The 6,150-nt window shown below is 53.4% G+C and overlaps 1 protein-coding gene across 1 annotated transcript in view; it reads left to right on the top strand.

Moving 5' to 3' along the window:
• Positions 1 to 39: 39 nt before the first annotated feature.
• Positions 40 to 6,150, top strand: part of Bicral (BICRA like chromatin remodeling complex associated protein) — a 60,808-nt gene continuing 54,697 nt past the window's right edge. The window contains exon 1 of the mRNA XM_059282445.1: positions 40 to 115. The gene's annotated coding sequence lies outside the window, so the exon portion shown is untranslated. The remainder of the gene's footprint in view (positions 116 to 6,150) is intronic.

Raw genomic sequence — 6,150 nt, 5'->3', positions numbered from 1 at the left:
GGAGCTCCCGCGCCCGCGCCCCGCGCCCCGCGCCCGCCGCCGCCGCCGCCGCCGCCGCCGCCCCTGGTGCGATGGCGCAGAAACCCCGTTGACAAGGCACTGCTTTTTCATGACGGTGAGTTTCCCTTTGAGTGTATTATAATTTTGTGATAAAAATTTCAAGGAGAAAAAAAAAACACAACCTCCTTCCTCTGCCTCTTTTTTCCTTCGGGGAGGGGAGAAGCGAGGGAAGAAGGAGAAGGGGGGGGGGGGGAGCTGGAGATAGATCTCCAGCCAGACAGAAAAGAAAGAGGAGCAAATTAAACACCGAGTTGCCAAAACCAGGATATTAGGTTTCAGCCCAGAGAGCTATTGGCTAAGGCTGTGTTTTTTTTTTTTGGGGGGGGGGGTGGGTTTGTGGGTGGGTGATGGTGGTGGTGGGTGGATGTTTAATGGACACGGAGAAAGGGGAATCTAGTGTGGATGCCTCTCCCGGCGCCGCCGGGGCCCTGGGAAGACCAAGTTCAGTGTCTCGGGCGGGGGCGCGGGTGGACCGGGGGCGGCGGCGCCGGGCCGGGGGCGCCGCGGCCGCGTGGGGGGCCTGGCGCCTGCCCTTTTTTTTTTTTCCCCTTCCTTTTTCTTCCTTTTTTTTTTTTTTTTTTTCCTTTCCCTCTCCGCGGATGCAAATTTCTAGAGCGGGGAGTGGGAGAGCTCGGGAAGGGGGGGGGGTGTGGGATAAAAAAGGAGGGGAGGTGGCGGCGTGGCGGTTGGCGGTGGGGAGGGGAGGGGAGGGGAGCCTTTTAATGACTCATTGATTGAGCCGCTTTCAAATTAGTTGTGTGCGCCGAGTGTGTGTGCGAGTGTGTGTATTCCGCCCCCCGGAGCCGCCCGGGAGCCGCGGAGGAGGGAGCGGGGCTCGGCGAGGGGAGGACGGCGCCGCGGCGGGGCCGCGAGCAGGGGGCGAGGGAGGGCCTGGAGTGACGGCGGCCGAGCGAGAAAAATCAGCCTTCCCAATCTCCTCCCCTCGCCGCGCCACACACCCCTTCCATCGCTTCTCTCCCACTCCCTTTCTCCGAGGCTCTGCGGTGTCAACCGCGTCTGCTCGCTTCCCGGCAAAATGGAGCCCGCGGTCGGCCTAGGGGACGGGAGGGCGGCGGCGGGGACGGCCGGGAGCCGGCTGCTTCGGTCCCGGCAGCTCCGTCCTTTCCACGGCCCCTGCGCGCGGGGAGAGGCCGGGGCCCGGGGAGAGGCCGGGGCCGGGGCCGGGGCCGGGGCCGGGGCAGCGGGGGGCGGCCGGCCTCCTGGGCCTCATCCCCGGCCTGGGCCGCGGCGCCTGCCCGCACTTGGTGGCCCGCCGGCCGGCCCCGAGGCACCGCCGAGCAGCCGCGGCCCCGAGCCGGGACGAGCCTGCCCGCCGCGCCCTCGGCTCGGCCGTGCGGGGCCCCTGCGAGGCCGGAGTTAGCCGGCGGGCCGGGAGACGGAGGGCCGTGGCGGAGGCCCGCTCCGGAGAGCGGTCTTTGTGCCTTTAGTTTTGTTTTTGTCTTGGTCTTGATTTTCACGTTTTTGGCCGAGAGGGGTTCGCGGCCCCCCGCCTTGCCGGGTCGCCCCGAAGGCGGCTGCCCGGGGTGGGGGCGGCGGGTGGAGGGCGCTAAGATGGCGCTGGGCCTGGCCTGCGGCCAGCGCTGGTGGCGCAGTTGCTCGGCGGCCGCCATCTTCCCTGGCGGCGGGCGGCGCCCGGTGGGGAGGCCGGGCCCTGGGCCGCCGAGCCGGGGAGGCCGCGGCCACCGCGACCCCAGACCCTGCGCGCACCGGGGCGGCGGCGGCTCGCTCTCGGTCCTTTGTCTCGGGCCGAGAATAGTGGGATGCGGTCGGGTTCTTGGGTTAGGGGATCCCTCCCCGCGACCCCCCGCACCCTGCCGTCTTTTCTCCTTTGACCTCGGCCCGACGGCTTAGGGCAGGGTTTTGAGACCCCCCCTGGATTATTGGGGTTAGAGTCCGAGCTTCCGAAGCCAAGGGCAGGGTCGGTCGGCCTTCCGGGAACATGCTCCTCCTGTACTCTTCATTTTATCCGTGTATGTGTAGTTGGTTGTATTGTAAAAGAGCCCGGAAAATACCCGGGTCTAGTCATCAGATTGTGGGAACGTGAGAGTTGCAAGTGATTTCATAGTACTTCAAAAATGAGAGAAATTCAAATAAGCTTCAATGCACTTTTTTCACTTTCAAAAAAAAAAAAAAAAGATTGTTTCTCTATATAGACAAATACCAGGGAGGTGTGTAGCATTCTTAAATTGTTACAGGAGAGCGGTCTGGAAAGGTCAGGAGGTATCCAGAGATGGAAATAGTTAATTTTCTAGTGGCTAAAGGCAACATAGTGGCGTTGGTTTTCTTTGTGTATCTGAATACAATACTGTAAGTAGTGTATGTTAGGAGCCCAGCAATAAATCCTGCCACATTGAACACTTGTATTCCAGAAACTGGTGCTTTAAATACTTCCTGTTCATTCTTTCATCCCCAAATGCTGTTTTATTAATCTAGTTCGAGCCATTTTAAGCAGCAAGATTTGCATTCCCCCAAAAAGCTCCACACCCATGATTTCTGAATCTGAGCATCAAAATTAACTGAGAGATGTGTTAAATTACAGATTTGTTACCTCCATTATTTGCCAAAACCAGCTGTGTCCGTCAATAATGTGGGTAGGCAACTTGAGTTTTAACGAGGTGTTCCCACCTCCAGAACTGAAATTCTGACCTACTCATCAGGGATAAGTCTGAATAAGAGTCCATTGTTCCATAGGCCCCCCCCCCCCCCCCCCCCCCGGAGAGCCTAGTACAGCGCACACTTGGAACATCCTCTAACTAGACTGTACACTGTGTTGCTTTGTTTTATTACCGGTGATGGGGGCGTTGCAGCATCAGATTGAGGTCCACATTATTTTAGTTTGGGTTACTGCTCGATTTTTAATTTTCCTTTCTTCCTGACATTTATGAAGTGATTGAAAACATTTTCTTATAGAAAGAAAGCTGCTTAGATATCCTGAGACTTTAAAACCTTAGTACTAGAGCTTGCTTCTGAGTCTTGTTACTGGAGGGTTTTTTTTTTTTTAATTTTTATTTATTGTGTGTGTGTGTGTGTGTAGGATTATGTATGTGCAGTGCAGTGTGGAGGTCAGAGGACAGCCTATTTAAGTCCCTTCCACCGTGTGGGTTCTGAGGCTTGAACTCTGGTCGTTAGGCTTGGCAGTAGATCACCTCTTCCCTCAGGCATCGCTGCAGCCCTGTTACTGGAGTTCTTAGGGCAAGAGCCCTGTCTCTGACAGTCCTTACAGGCTAGACTCCCCCACACTGGTCACAGCACACCAATATCAGAGGCGAAGGATGGTGGCCTCTTTGGGACTAGGGACAGATCAAGGAGCCCATGACAATGAGTGCGTCTTCCAGGTGCTGACACTACCCACTGAGCTCCACCCCCAGCCAGCTTTGAGGTTAAACTGGAAGAGCTGGGTCAGGAAAGCAAGGGGTGGGGGGCTAGAACTAAGGAGATCAACAGTTGAGGTGTCTCTGCTTCTGACCAGTTCCTTGGGCTCCAGGTAACCACCTCCCCACCACAGTCACTGGCTTTAGGCGGTCCTACAGACCCACTGCCCTGCGGGAGTTAGAGGCCCAGCCACGAAGACGTTTGTCAGTCTCCTTTGTTCCTGGGATTCAAGGTGACTCAAGGGGGAAGATTAAGGAGGTCACAGAGCCAGAGAGAAACCAGGTAGTTAGGCCAGAACCTACCCCCCTTCAAGTCCTCGTAGGCCAAACAGGCAAGACAGTCATGTAACTGAAAAAATAGCAAGACTTAACACACAAAACACCAAAATAAGCCGGGGGTGGTCCCTTAATCCCGGCAGAGGCAGAGGCAGGTGGATGTCTGTGAGTTTCCTGGTCTACAAATCAAATTCCAGGACAGCCAAAGCTGTTTCTCTAACCTTGTCTCGAAAAACAACAAAATAAAACAAAAAGCCAAAAGTATATACACAAGTTTATTTCAAAGTGATTATAGTCTTTGTCGAATACCCAGCAGAGCTTTAAACAAACTGGCTTATAGGGAAAGAATAGTAGTGTTAGTGGCAATCAGAACAAGATGTCTAACTCTGGGAATTTACAGCTGGAGGGGGCGGGGGGGACGGGACGGACAGGGGGCAGGTGGTGCCAGGAATTGGGAATGGCCATTTTCTCTAGTAAGAGTTTCTCTGAAGAGATGACGTGAGCTGAGACTAGGATGAGCTTGTTTTAGCTGAGCAGTGTTAGACCAATGAGGAAGAGGAGGGTGTGGGAAGGCTGCTTTGGGGCTTTGATGAGGCCTTATGGGGACTTTGCACATGTCCGAATTGCAGTGAGAAGCTGTTGAGTTTTCATTAGAGCAGGGCTGTAGTGGATGGCGGGGTTTGAACTCAGGGCTTCATGCATGCTGAGGAGCATTCACTACGGAGCTACATACCAAGTTCTTGGCTTTGGTTGTTTTGAGACTAGGTGTCACAGTATTGTTATCTACCTTCACGTGATCCTCCTGCCTTGGGCTACAGGTGTGAAAAGGCTCCTGTGTTTATTTTATAAACATCACTGGCTGCTGTGTGCAAGGCAGGATTAGAAAGTTTGCAGAGTAATATGCTGACTCTGGAAGAGAGGAAGGAATCTTAAGAATGCCTTCATGTTGGGGCCAAGTCTTGGGTGGCTGATGGTGCCACCTAACATATATATGGAGAAGGCTAGGACTAGGTGGTAAGGGGTGCTAATGGGAATTCATATGGAACCTGTAGGGCTTCTAAGTATTGAGAGTTAAGGAAAGGGTACTGAAGTTGGGCTCTTGGAAGTGACCAGCTTACAGATGGTAGGTGTGTCCCAGGACTAGCCAAGGTCATCACAGCAGTTTCTGAGAACAAGTTCTGAAGTCTGTGTAATGACTAGGTGATAAAGGACAGTAGTTTTTCCTGTTCGGGGGAGGGAATGGCTGCCTTTATCAGGTGCTGCTGAGAAGTTAGGCTGTGAAGAGAAGTATCTGTGTGCCTTTGGCACCATGGGAGCTTGTGTGGTGTGTGGGTAGAAAAGCTAGTTGGAGTGTGTTGGATGAGAGGTGTGGGGAGTGCTTAGTGGGAGACAGTCCAGAGAGCCTGGGGAGTGTGCATAGATAGGGTGGAAATGGTGGGAGGCAGAGTTACGTCTCCCTTTGTGTGTGATAAGAGAACACTTGTGCCGTGGTGTGTGGAGGTCAGGGTCAGTTCTCCCTCCACCTTTTACATGGTTCTGGGGATCAAACCCAAGTCAGCAGGCTTGGGCAGCAAGGGCTTAACCTCCTGAGCATCTTGCCGACCCAGAAGTTCATTTTCACGGAAGCTTAGAGTATCTACCCAAGAGGGAGAGATTTTTAAACAGGCAAGTCCAGTAAAGGGGCACGACTCTAGAGAAAGTGACGGAGAATTCCCACCCTAAGAACTGGCCTGTGGAAATGGAGGGGACAGCAGGAGCGGAAGGCAGAAAGTGTGAGCAGAGTCAAGGGCTCTTGTGTTCCCTTGTCTCTGTGAGAAAATGAAAGCAGGCCCAGAGCTTCCAGGAGGAGGGGATGACTGGCTTCAGAAGGAAATGTGTTGGTCATCTGGGCTTGGGGCAAATGGGACCTAAGATAGTGTTGCTGGGCGTGGTGGCTGCCAGGCTAGAGCCCGGAGTCAGGAGTCTAACAGTGAAGTGCTCTGTACTGCTGGACCATCTCTCCAGCCCCACATTTGACCTGATCTTTGCGCAGTCACATTAGGGGGAAGAGAGGGGTGGTAAAAAAAAAAAAAAAAAAAGAAAAAGTATCTAAAGGGTACCAAGAGAAGTAATGTCCTAACCAGTTCTTTAAAGTCGTGACTTGTATAATTATCAATTTCTTAATAAAGTTATTAATTGAACACTTTCCTGTTTTTGTGGCTTCTTTGGCTCACTGACTGCAAACACATAAACACTACATTAGCTCAGAAGGACTCAGGGTAGGTGTTGCCCCTCAACATGGCTTGTCTCAGGTTCTCCAAAATCCACCTTCCTTGAATCATCAGGAACTCAACATTGTTCCTGGCTAGAGCTTAAACAGTTCACAAAGAAGGAAATGGGGAGAGCAAGAAATATTGTTTGTTAGGCTTTTATCCTTCGTCAC

This window comes from Peromyscus eremicus, chromosome 16_21 (assembly GCF_949786415.1).
Source record: "Peromyscus eremicus chromosome 16_21, PerEre_H2_v1, whole genome shotgun sequence".
Taxonomy (NCBI): domain Eukaryota; kingdom Metazoa; phylum Chordata; class Mammalia; order Rodentia; family Cricetidae; genus Peromyscus; species Peromyscus eremicus.
This window is presented reverse-complemented; position numbering and strand designations above follow the sequence as displayed.